This window comes from Lygodium microphyllum, chromosome 28 (genome assembly GCF_053477565.2).
Source record: "Lygodium microphyllum isolate KBCC chromosome 28, Lygodium_microphyllum_v1.1.10, whole genome shotgun sequence".
In the NCBI taxonomy this organism is placed as follows: Eukaryota; Viridiplantae; Streptophyta; class Polypodiopsida; order Schizaeales; family Lygodiaceae; genus Lygodium; species Lygodium microphyllum.
The window spans coordinates 15,132,503-15,146,860 of record NC_141162.1 but is presented as its reverse complement, the minus strand read 5'-3'; positions in this window follow the sequence as shown (position 1 = coordinate 15,146,860).

The window sequence follows — 14,358 nt, the reverse complement described above, 5'->3', positions numbered from 1 at the left end:
TGTAAGGAGATAGCTACACCTATCGAGATCAATGTGAAGTTTTTCATTGCGTATACATCAACACTAGTAGACATTGAGAGGTATAGGAGGTTGGTTGGAAGCCTCATGTACTTGTGTAACACTAGGCTAGATATTAGTTTTGCTATTGGGGTTTTGATCAGGTTCTCAAAAAAACCCCAAGAAAGTCATTGAAAAGAAGCTAGGATGCGGGTGCTCAGATACTTGAAGGGAACTCTTGACTATGGTATCACACACAATTATAAAAGTGTTCTTATGGGAAATTGCTACTTAGATTGGGCAAGTGATAGTGATCCTAGGAAATTAGTTTCTAGATATTATTTCTCTTTAGGTTGAGGAATCTTCTCTTGGATTAGTAAGAAGCAACCAAATGTGGAATTGTCATCTATCAAAGTAGAGTACAAGGCAACTTGCTTTGCTGCATGTGAAGTAGTGTGGTTAAGGAGGACCCTATGGCATATGGAAGTACAAGATAAAGATCCAACAATGCTAATATATGACAATCGGAGTTGCAAAAATGACATTGCCAAAAATCCAATTTTTCATGCACGCACCAAACACATTGAGCTCTAGTATCAGTATGTGCATGACTTGATCAAGGATGGGATAATAGAGCTGGTTTACTATCCAACATGGAAGAATGGCATAGATATCTTTACCAAAGCTCTTATGAAGGATCTCCTTTGAATTCCTCTTTAGAGACTTGGCATTGGGTCGAGAATGTAGTTCACCTACTGGATATTGAGGGGGGGTATTAGATATGCTCCATGCCCCACTCTCGTAAGTGCCACTAATCATCCATAGTGCTCTAAGTTGTAAGGCTCCCATTATGAGGAGAAGCCATGTGTGAACACACAGACATTGGGTGGGTCTTGACTTGTATGTTAGATGAGGTCTATGTGATCGGATGGCGAAAAGGTGACCTTTATGGATCTAGCTTTTGGGTTGGATAGAGTAGCTATGTTGGTAGCAACTCAAGGCCCCAAAATGTGGACATGTAAAGTTTCAGTTATGATGAGCTACATAGTAATTAGATTGAGGACTTAGAGGAGGTCTACCTTTTGGATGATCAACTCAGCTATATATTTCACAAATTATAGCAAGGCTTAATGGAGAAAAACTTACATTTTGAACTTAAAAATAGCCTAATCTGGCTTAACGATAAGATTATTATTCCTTGTACTACTTCTTTTAGGCTAAAAATTATAGAGGAGTTGCATTCTTCACCTATAGTTGGACATTTTGGAGTGCTTAAAAACTATGATAAAATTTAAAAAAAATACTAGAAAGGATTATGGAGATGTGTAAAAAATTATGCCATGAAATGTATGCCTTGCTAGTAGAATAAGAACAACACTTATAAGTTAGGTGGTTTATTGCAACCATCAGTTATCCTTGAAAGAAAAATGGACACATACTACATGGATTTCATTATTGGCTTACCTCCAACTAAAAAGGGATAGAGTAGCATTTTTTAAATGGTAAATAGACTCACCAAGGTGGCCCATTTTATTCCCACAAAGACACATCTTATTGCCTCATAGGTGGCTAGTCCATTCATGGATCGGGTTTAGATTACATGATCATTGTAGATGATTGTGCATGACAAGGATACCAAGTTCATGAGTAGCTTTTGGAAGGCAATATTCAACTCCATGGATACTAAGTTATCTCCTTCTAAACCTATCATCTATAGACCTTTTCTTGAAGATCTAAAGGCTCAAATTTTCTTTTAAATACATCCAAATTGTATAAATGGTAGATGATTTCCTTTCTATCTATGTTTGAGTCAATAGATCTTATTTTTTTCATTCATTTTCCATCATTTATATAGCTAAAATTAGGGTAGTACTTTGTTTTCTCCATATTTTTCAACCATTGTAAATTTATTTTTTATGGGTGAAAACCTTTGGAAGGGATGGATTGTAAACTTCTAGAAAGACTTACATTTTAGTGTGAGATTATTAATAATACCGTGTCACATTGACATAGGTATAAAAGGTGTGAGATGTGTAATTTTTCATTACTTTTGTAATAATACAAGTATTGTCTCTCATCTCACTTTCATGTTCACAATTTCCATGTCTTTTCCCATCTCCTATTTTCTAGTCTTTCTCTCTCCTTGTCACTCATTCTCTCCTCTTTTCTCTCTCTTTTGCTCTTTTTTCTCTCATCTCTCAGCCCTTTTCATGACATATTCATAGTAGTGTCCAACAATCACCAATGACTTTGTTAGTAGGTCATTATCCCAATTATAAGAATGTGCTTAACTGAGCTTCTCCTTGGTAAAGTTTTTAAAAATGATGACAAATTCTACCATAATGAGGTTTTACTCCATATTTATAGCAAAGACATTTCAAATAGATAAGGTATCACTCAATGCATCTCGATGCCTTGCATACACTAAAAGACATGACATCCTTGTTAGCAGAGTTATTGTTTTCTTATCTAGCATCAACAAGGGGTTCAATGGTGTGTGACTCCTAAATCTATGAAATATTCTTTTTTTTTCATATTTTCGAATGCTCTTCTATAAATTGATAATAGAAGTATGATACTTCTTGACATCTTATAGAGTTTGTATTAGCATGGAAGGATTTTAGTCTATTAAGCTACTTGGAGTGCATAATGGAGTTTTATTTGGGGTTTTTGATTAGAGAGCTTGAATTTCTTGTATTCAAGTATTCAAGAAGGTTCAAGGTACTTGATCTTTGAAGGATTATTCATCTTTAAGAAAGGATGAGCTAATATCATTAGAATCATGGAGCATGAAGCTTATGGATTCATTTGGAAAAATTCCTTCTACCAATAGATTGAGGTTTTGATTCTAATATAATCACTAGATTCTTCTTCAAGTCAATAAGAGGTATTTCATTTACTTAATCTCTGAAAATATCTCTACATCCATTGATTCATGGGAGATTTATGGTAATTTTGAAAGCAAACAAGAGGGAAGAGAGATGAAGCATCGAAGAGCACACACACACATCAAAAGCAATGGATACTTGAGAACACAGAGAGATAGGGCTGAAATCTTCCTCTTCTTCTTTTTTCTTCTCTCGCACAAAAGAACCAAGTCAACAATATGATGAGAGATTAATAGGAAAGTACCACAACATATGTACACATGGTCAATAAGTGTGAACCCGCTAGGAAAGAAGAGGTGGCACAATAAATATTCCACAACCAAGGATGGACTACATGGGTATAGTCTAGCTATAGAATCACTAGCATATCCTCACCTTGGTCATCTAATACGCCAGTGAATAATATCATACCACATCACCAAGGCACATAGTGGATGCCATCTCATGTAGAGTATGATATCTCAACACTCCCTCTTAATCTTAGTGCATGAGCTTGTAAACTCCAAGCATAGTCCTGAAGCATTGAAGATTCTCAGCTCTCAAGGCCTTGGTGAAAATGTTAATAGCTTGTTCCTCTATGGTGACATAAACTAAGCCAATATCATTGCCAAAACCTGCTCTTGAATGAAATGGTAATGGACCTCTATGTGTTTGGTTTGTGCATGATACACTGGGTCCCTAAGCAATTGAGTGCTACTAAGGTTATCACAATAGATGACAAGCTTGTTATTCACATGCATCCCCAAATCACCAAGTAGCTTGCGTAACCAAGCTACCTCGCATGTTGTAATTGGAACAACTCTGTACTCTACCTCTATACTAGACAAGGAAATTGTTGGTTGTTTCTTACTGCTCCAAGTAACAACACTCCCAAAGAAAAACATAAAACCACTGGTATATCTCCTATTTGAAATACTACTAATCCAATCTACATCTATATAACCATGCAAGTCTAATAGTACACCTGCACCATAGAATAAAGTATAGTCCAATATGGACTTGTTGACATAGCATAATGTGCACATCATTGCATCCAAATGTGGCTTTTGTGGAAGCTACATAAATTGACTCTCCAAACCAATCATGCAATTTACGTTTGGCCTAGTGATCATCAAATATAGATAAGACTACCCACAATCTTCCAATACATACTGATATCTTCAATCAAGTCACCATCATGTGCACTAAGCTTAGCATTAACATCCAAAGGTATAGAAATAGGCTTGCAATAAACCATACCATGCTTCTTCAACATATTCAATGTATATTGTCTTTGTGACAACCATATACTCTCTAAAGTTTTGATTATCTCTATGCCAAGAAAATATTCTAGCTCTCCTAAATCCTTCATCTCAAATTCAACCTTGAGAAGACCCTTCACATTTTTAATCTCTGTTTAAGTATCACCCACAATGATAAAATCATCCACATTATACTAATGACCACAATACCTGTATCACTCTTACATAGAGAAAGCCTATGCTCTATGAAATCCAATGTTGACAAGGTATTCTAGAATCTTATCATGCCATGCCCTAGGTGCTTGCTTGAGCTCGTACAAGGCCTTAGAAGCTTGGATATATACTCTTGATGATTCTCCTTCACATAACTAGGTGGTTGCTCCACATAAACTTCCTCTTGCAACTCCCCCTACAAGAAGATATTCTTAATATCAATTTGATACAAGATCCAATCTTTTGATGCAGCCATTGCTATGACGGCCCCCTTATAGTGGCTATTTTAGGCACTAAAGCAAAAGTATCCTCATAATCAATGCCATGAGTTTGCATGTACCGTTTGGAAACCAATCATGCCTTATTGTGCTCAATAGTAACCTTGTAATCTCAAGTCACGTAGAACACTTGTGTAGGGTCTGGAGGCATTGGGATTTATGGCCAGAGCCCCCACTGGCACCCAAGTGTCCTCCTATGCCAAGTAATTTCCACGGAGACACCTCTCGCAGCGGGTTCGGTCCACATTCTCGACGCGGATTCATAACCCCCTTGGTTTTTGTTTGGCGGTTCACGGGGGGGGTAGCTAGCACCATCCTTCCTTAATTATCCTTTAGGAAATTAACCACAGCTGAAGCAACTAGCTTAATAACATTTACTAGGGAAAAAATCCATTTTGTTTCCATGGCAACTAGTCATCTCAGACCCGGCTATGAAATCATCAACCACACCCCACTTGGGTTAACATCCAAAACCACATTAACAAACAGTTGAATGCACAACCTCTTGCTTCAAGGCATCGCAATCCCATTGCATGCACAACTAGAATTTAACTTGGATGTATCAAAACACTTTTACAACCTTTTCAAACAACCAAGCATAACTTGGGTCAACAATCCATCTTTAACAAAATCAACCTTCATTAAAACCATTTCAATAGTTCCAAGCAACATGCTTAGCATGAATCAACTACCCTAAAGTTCGCTCTCCCCCTTGGGTTAGGGCTTCACAAGGTTGATTTAACAAGTTCCTTCTAGATCCTTTAAATGAACTAAGTGATTTCATCTTGACCTTTATTAATCCTGGCTACCTATTTAGGGTAGAAGATCAACCCAATTCCTAGAGTAGCTATCTAATATCACAGGTCACCAAGTGCTAACCCACCAAGAGTACATTAACAAGATTCCAACCTGATTAAGCCATAGGTTATCCAATCTTCATCTATCGGCTAGAGTTCGGACAAGGATCTCTAAATGGAATTTCTTTTAGAACTACTGTTCTAACAATGTTTATCGTGCAGTCCCATTGTGTGTGCAAGTTAACATATATCGACATGTGCATGATCTTATAATGTGTTTTCCTTAATCAAATTTACCTATCATTTCATGACCATAAACATGAAATATCTTATGATTATTACAACTGTCGTAACTAGATTCATGCCTAGGTTCTTTACCTATCAAACCATGCAATATGAATTTTATTATGATCCCCTATCCTCATGAGATAAGCAAGACATCGAAGCAGTACCTGATTGTGGGGAGAAACTTTAGTGTTTACCCTTGGCAGTGTGTTTGCATGGGTGGTGGCATCTTGACCTGAATCTCCATCCATGGTTGTGGGATTCCCATTCACTTGGGAATATCTCTGCGCTTCGGGGCCATCCTCAATTATGAGACTCTCTGAGTCGTGGGGAGAAAGTCCATAAGAACCTTGGCCAAGAGACAATGTACGAATAGGGAGCGCCTATTGCGAGCCGTGTATCCTATACACGAACTTCGGTAGAGAGCTTTAATGGGATGTGCCTTCTTGTGTAGGGATTGTAGAACTCTAGCACTCCAATGCCACCTGAGCATATCCTGATGATGAAGATATACTCCCAAAGGCATAAAAAGGGAGCCCGTGCATGAATTGGGCTTAGGGGGGAAGGTTGGAAACGTTCTAGAACCTTCTCTCTCTCTCTCTCTCTCTCTCTCCTCTTCCTCTTCTAGCTCTCCTTCCTCTTCTTCTCCCTCTCTCTTCTCTCCTTCTCCTTCTCTCTTCTCTCTCTCATTCTCTTCTTCTTCCCCTCTTTCTCTTCTTCTCTCCCTCTCCTCTCCCTCTTCTCTCTCTCCTTCTCTTTTTCTCTCCCTCTCCTCTTCTTTTCTGCTCACAAAGGCTCGTAGTGATTGGCGATCAAGGAGGGGGGTGGCTTTAGTTGGAAGCCCCAGGGGGGGTTTTGTTGTAGTCAACGAAAAAGGAGGGGGGTGCTGACATCATCAAGAGGGAGGGGGTGGCGCCTGCTCACGATGGAGGGGAGGGGAGCTTGCCCTCTCTGCAGACCACCAGGGGGCGCAACTGCTACTGCCGCAAGCGAGGGGGGAACGTTGAGTCAGACTGGGGGGGCTGTCGAGCTGGAGGGGGGCACTGTAATTGCTAGCAGGGGGCGCACTATATATAGAGGAGGGAGGGGGAGGAGCCTCCCCTTTTATAGGAGGGGGAGGAGGTGGGTGGCATGGCCGCCACCCCTCCCACATGGGGGGGCTGCATGCCCCCCATTACTAACACATCACTCCCTCTCTCTCTCTCCCCGACGTGCTGTCGACGGGGAGAGAGAGGGGGAGTTAAAAAATTTTGAACTAATAATATATATATATTTTTCAAATTAAGGGGGGGTTCTCATGGGGGGAGGCACGGGGGTCACGGGGGGGGACATTACATTCTATCAAATTCGTGGGAGATATTTACTATGATGCTATATGAAGAATTACTGTTTTCTTTGTTTTGGTCATCAAAAGAATGAAATAAAAGCTTGTTGATGTTACACGATAGATTTTCTTGCAGTAGAATCCCCCTTTCCTCGATGTTCCTCTTGGGGATCTAGTGGCAATAATAGGGGAAAAAGAAGAGGGTTCGTCCCTTTGTTTAATGGGGGGCTATTTATAAGGGTGAGGTTGTAATAAATGAGGGGGGAATGCTATGATAGGGGATCCTTAACTACACATGACCCCCAGATCTCTTGCCATCATGTGGCTTGTCAAGGGGGGGTTGGAGATGGCACATGTATGCACCTCCCCCATCAAAGTTATCATTGGCCTTGTGCTCTTTGGCAGTTCTTTTGCCTACCATGTCAATTCATGTTCTTCGTCGTGATCTCCTCCTCCCTCGTCGAGTGCCAGACGTCACTTCCCATCACCTTTGTTTTCTCCTAGTTCAACTCCCCCTCCCTCCGCCATCCAATGGCATCGACAGGGGGGGAGAGTCATAATTAACTAAAAAAATTTGTTTTATTTTGGAGTTAAAAAGGGGGGAAATTTGATAGTGATAGCAGCGGAATAAAAAGGGGGTCCTTATCGCAGCAACAGAAGCAACCTATTACATCCTTTCCCCCTTAAGGAATCGAGATGTCCCCATCTTGAAAGGAATTGGGGGTATTGTTGGTTGAGAGTACTCTCATCAATCCATGTGGTATCTTCTTCGTGGATAGTCTTTCCACTGGATGAGGTACTCTTTGAGGGTTCTACTCCTCAATCTCTTTTCGTGAGTGTCTAGGATTCTATCTGGCTAGAGTTCAAGGACTCCTTGACTTGGCATTACAACTTGTTGATCATTGAGTACATGGCTAGGATTGGACACATATTTCTTTAGTAGGCTAACATGGAATACATTGTGAACCTTTACGTTCTCAGGGAGTTGGAGTTTGTAGGCATTGGGCCCTAGGAATTTGATGATCTTGTAGGGTCCACAATACCTTGGACTTAGTTTCTTAAATTATCCCTATGATATGAAGAGTTGCTCTTGTCTATTTAGATCTGCATAGGCTTTCTACCTATCCTTGGCATCTCTAATATCTTGTCTGATGGCCTTGACTTGCTCATCCATCTCCTCAAGCATTTTCTTGGAAGTTTCTACCCTCAAGATAGGATCTGAGAAGTTCAATGCAGTACGTCAAGCATGCCCATACAATGCTTGAAAAGGTGTCATTTGAATACTTTGCTGGTAAGAAGAATTATAAGCAAACTCTACCAATGGTAGACATTGGATCCATTTCTTGTGTTCGTGAGACAACAATATGCCCTAAGAATGTCTTCAATGACTTGGTTGACTCTCTCCATTTGGCCATTAGTTTGGGGGTGATAGGCTGTATTGAAACAAAGTTGAGTTCCAATGGCTTTGAATATCCCTCTCCAGAAATGAGATGTGAAGAGGGAATCGTGGTCACTATCGATCCTTCTAGGCAACCCATGGAGTTTAAATATCTCATTGATGAACAATCTGGCAATATCTGAATATTTATAGTTTGTCTTGACTGGAATGAGGTGTGCAACCTTAGTGAGCATGTATACTATAACCATGATTGAATTGTACCCTCCTTGAACTGAAGGTAACCCAACAACAAAGTCCATGCGGATAAATTCCCACTTCATTTGGGAAATGTCAAGAGGTTGCAGCTTCCCAGGCATTTTGACATGTTTTGCCTTAATGCATTGGCAAGACAAACATTCTGTGACATATTTGAGCACATCCCTGTTAAGCCTTTCCCAGTGGTAGCTCTTCTTGACAGTGTTGAGGGTCTTGATGTATCTGAGATGGCTTGAAAAGGGGGAATCATGTGCTTCCCAAAGTATTATCTATTTGAGTTTCTTGCTTGAGGTTATGCACAATCTTGTCCTAAAATAAACAAGTTCCTCATTGACAGAAAATTCTTAATACTTGACCTTAAGTTTAGGGTCCTGGTCCTTTTCCAAAGTCTCCTTCATCATCTTCAAATATTATGGGTCATGGCTAGCTTCCTCCTTTGCTAATTCAAGGATAGGGTTGCTAGGCATTGATACCATGGTTGCCAATGATTCTGCCATCGAGGGTTCCTCCATAATAAGAGAGTTGAGGAATGCTTGCGACTTAAGGCATCAATGACTACATTCTCTTTGCCAGCCCGATACCTGATCTTAAAGTCATATTCTTGCAGAACCTCAATCCAACGATGTTGCCTCATATTGAGGTCAGACTGGGTGAAGATCCATTTAAGGCTCTTATGGTCTATGACCAAAGAGAACTTGTTACCAAGAAAATATTGTCAAAGTTTGAGAGCACAAATAATTTCTAATAGCTCCAGGTCATGGGTAGCATAATTCCTTTTATGGGTTTTTAGCTTCCTCAAAGAATATGCTATAGGATGACCTTCTTGCATTAGTACCTAGCCTAGTACATATATTTAGAATCGGCGATGTCACTAAGCTATGCTTGAGCTGATCAAAACTTGATTGTTCAGTGGACATCCACACTATGGCAACCTACTTCTTCAGCAAATTTGTAAGGGGTGCTAAAATTAATGCATGGTCCTTAATGAAGATCATGTACCAACCTGTTAATCCAAGAAATCTACGCACTTCTTTAAAAATAGTTGGTGGAGGCCACTCTTAAACATCCTTGACCTTAGTAGGATCTACAAAGATTCCTTCATTTGACACAATAAATCCAAGGTATTCAATCTGCCTCTTGAGGAAGGCGCACTTTTTCTTCTTAGCATAGAGTTTATGAGTTCTCATGGTCTCAAGGATGATGCAAACTTGGGATTCATGATCCTCTTCTTCCTTGGAATAAACCAAGGTATCATCAAAGAAGACAAGCACAAAATCGTCAAGATATGGTCTAAAAATGTCATGCATTAGCCTGTTATAGGTGGTAGGGGCATTAGTTAATTTGAAAGACATTACTGTGAATTTGAAATGACCATATCTTGTGTTGAATGCCATCTTAGGAGTATCTTCTTCTTTGACGTGGATCTGGTAGTATGTTGACCTTAAATTGATATTGGAGAAGTTTTTTGCTCCTTGCAATCGATCAAGTAACTCGTCTATCCTAGGGATAGGATTTATTCTTGATGGTTACTTGGTTTAGGCCTCTATAGTTGATGCAAAGGCAAAGTGTACCATCTTTCTTCTTTTGGAACAAGACTGGAGCTCCCCAAGGAGAATTGCTGGGGCGTATGTACCGTTGGTCCAATAGCTATTTGAGTTGTTCCTTTAACTCAATAGCTTCAAGAATGGACATCTTGTAGGGCCTTTTTGCAACTGGTGTAGCTCTTGGTGTTATCTTAATTGCATGATCCACTTCCCTAGGTGGTGGTAATTCAATCAACTCTTTTGGGAACACATGCGCATATTATTTTAGCTATCATGGTTCTTCATTGGTGTCCTCTACCTATTTTGATTTGTTTAGCTTGATTAGGTAGATAGGTTATCCTTTTCTTATTCCTTGAATTATTCACATTACCTTAGCCAACTAGATCATTGGTTTACCTACTTCTCTTTGTGTTGTTACCTGCTCACCTTCATTACCCTGGACTTAATAGATGTGGGATCGTTTTCGAGTAGGAATTCCACCTTAGCAGTTTATCTAGTGCAAATGATTTCTTGCCCATTTGCTAGTTCAACAAGCAAAGTTGGTGCAACTACAATGGCTATCCTAACCTTCCTGCACAAGCTGGGGAAATGGAAGAATGGGTGCTGCCACAGCCAATCAGGGTTTTGAATATCTTACCTTGGTAATCCGATGGTGTTTGGATCATCATGAATTGGAAGTTTGGCCTCTTTCTATGAAGAGTGGCATGAACGGATGCCCTCTCAATCTCAGCTTCCATGGACGGGTCTTCTTCTTTGTTGATTCCCTTAGTGGAGATATTGGAAGTTTTTGCCCTTCCCATTGTTGCACGACTCCGGTCAGAGGTAGCTCTGACTTGGCCATTGAATTTTCCTTGGCAATGATCTCCACCAAGTTTGGGGCATTCCCTTTTGAAGTGTACAAGCTCATTGCAGTGGAAAAATTGCATACTTTGATCACTTCTTTGAGTGGGGAAAAAGTCACTGATTGCATTTTCCCTTGGCCTTTTTTGTTGGCCTTGACATTGTCCTTGAGCCCTCTTTCATTGAGCTTTCAACATTCCTGGATTCTGTTCTTTGTAAGACCATGGTCTATTGTTTCTGGGCTTCGGTTGGACTTCTTGGGCAATAGGTCCCGCTCTTATCAATGCATCTTGCAAATAAGAAGGACGCATTGATTCCAACTAAGTGTTCATTGGTGGGTTCAACCCATCACAGAACTTCGAAACTTGTTGGGGAATGCTTCCAACACGGAGACAAATCTCGAGGAGTATGCTTCCAGAGACATGCCCAGCTATTTCAACTTGAAGAACTCATTCATCTTCTGGGTTCTGTATGCAGGTGGCATGTATCTTCCCTGCACTGCTTCCTTTAGTTTATCCCAAGTTATTGTGCTTTCAAAGATTGCTTGGTCCTTACACCATTGCTTCCACCAGAGTCTAGCCTCGCCGGTAAGCTTGAGCTTGGCAATCATAGCCTAGTTCACAGGTGCTATTCCAGTTGCATTGAAGTGATCTTCCATGGATTCAATCTAGACTTCGGCATCAGCTTCAACAGACTTCCCTTTTTCGTCGAATTCTGGTGGTTTAATCTATTTGAGAAGAAACTTCTTCTCTTGTGCCTTCGCTGGGCTTAGTGCAGAAATAAGACTCTGGTTCTACGCTTGGGATTGTATTTGGTTTTGCATTAAAACCTTCGTGTTAAGATAACATTTACATATCTCTACAAATCTTGAATCAATGCGCAAATTATTTTTCATTACTACTAGCGACAAATAAAAAAAACACAATTCTTATTTATCCATAAAGAAGCATAAGCTTCACTTACAATTATTCAGGAATAGATAGAGATTGGCTAGGATGATTTTCTTTCCAATAGATATATCAAGGCCAGGTTTGAATTCCTTATTGGATTTAGTTACAAGGACAAGATAGTAATATGGATTGGGAGAATAGAGATCAAGGAAGAAGATATCCCAAAGACGGCCTTCAATACAAGATATGGGCACTTTGAGTTCCTAGTTATGTCATTCGGGCTTACGAATGCATCTGCCACCTTCAATAGGTTAATGCAGGATATCTTTAGGGCATATCTTGATGATTTCGTGCTTGTCTTCTTCGACGACACTTTAGTCTATTCTAAACAGGAAAATGATGATGAACCCCAACTTCGGATTGTCCTTGAGACAATGAGGTCACATAAGCTGTATGCTAAAATGAAGAAGTGTGCATTCTTTAAGCGTCAGATTGAATATCTTATGTGTAGGATCAAATTTACACGAGCCTCATGGAAGATGAATAACTTGATGACCTTCAAGTCCTCCAACCATTTTAGCTATTCAGGTTGTTTTGAAGATAGGCAAGTCAGTTGGCATCTATATAGCAATATCTTGCACTCCAAGTCCAATGCCTTTCCACATAAAATGGTGAGGAGTTGTAGATTCGATCCAGGATCCCCATCATGTCGGATTGTTGGCAATAACTTGAAGAGTTCATAACTTTCTTGAATATGATGTGAAATATGAGGAACTTGCCCCATGCCGCCTCATAGGTCTAGAAGCAGCAACAATCCACAAGTGAATGAAGAGAAAAAAAGAATTATTTCCTAGTGAAAACATTGCTTCACTCTCCCCGATTTATTCGTATCCGGATTGTTTTATTCATTGGTTTGCTCTAATACCAACTGAAATGTGCCCACCTGTCCAAGCACATTTTAGCGGTCCATCGAGAAACAAATCTAAGCATCATCGCTCCGAACTCCTATGGAATGTTCTGGGGTTTGTTGCCTAGTGTTTCTCGAGTCTATCTCACAATGAAACGTTCATAGCCGAACCCACTAGGATCGACCTAAAATTTGTGTTCCTAATTACCAAGAACTCCTAATATCATTCTAGCATTGGCGGATCCAGGACATCCTACTTTACCTAGAGATACCGAGCCCAAAGCAAATCCATGCCACAGTTGATTCAAAGAGAATGGGAAATGAGAGGGATACACCGCTCAACCTCTTTGTCCATAAAGCACAGTCCCATTCCAATCCCCTAAATGGCATTAATCGGGTTCTAACCTAATATTACCTAAAGGTCGTATGACTATAGAACCTTGTGAGAAGCCTCCCAGTTCTTTGGGACCACCCTTCAATAGGATGGACTCGTCAGGGGTTTTGCCCACTCGCTTCCCTCATCAATGGCATTCTTTAGTTATCTAATTAGGTCCTATCACATTTATGTGTGATATTTAAAAACATCTTCCTTAATTTAGCCTTTTAGGGAATAGGGTTCGTTTACGTAACTTATGGCATTGACACGAAAATAGTTCGGACAAGTTCCTTGGAAGTAACTTTATATTAGCATCTTAACTAAAATACAAATCTTGTCCACAAAGGACAGATTCCGCAATCTGTGAGGATGTGTCTTATTTCCTCAGAGTTTTTGCCCTTACACTAGTAATAGGGCCTCAAGCATCCATCTCGAGTCACGTAGATTGTTTGAGTAGGACTCGGAGGCAAGGAATTTACAGCTAGAGCCCCATGGCATCCAAGAGTCCTCCTATATTCAAACTAACCCACGGAGAGACCTCTCGTTGCGGGTTCGGTCCACGTTCCCATCACGGTTATTTGGGACCCCCTTGGCTAGGGTTGATGGCCAGCTGGGGGTAGCTAGGTGTGACCTCCATTAACTCAACCTGATTCATTATTCAAATTTCTTTTGTAAGCTTGGATCATACATTCTTTCCACAGACATTGAATCTAGTGTTACAAGCATAAACAACAATGAAGGCGAGTGCTCGGACATCTACTAAGGTGGAGTCCTCATCTTAAATGCTTAGCATTACCCTTCTTGGGTATTTCTTGCCTTGGTATCATTTTCCATTATCTTACGAGGGATAGAGAATACCCTCCTTCCAACCTCTCTTCTATGTAATAGGGTCGAGTAATTATGTTATTGGATTTTCGGATGGTAATTTCCCTAAATTTCTAACCTTTGTACTCATCTTAAGGTCCAAATCTAAATGATTCAAACTAGGATTTCATTTGGTTAGATTGGTAACCATTTTTCCACCTTAGAGTTTTATTGGGGTTTTAAGTTTACTCTAGGGTTTCCTTTCTTCAAGATAGCAAGAACTTGGGTTCACTCCTCTTGCAAGTCAAGTGTAAACTAAG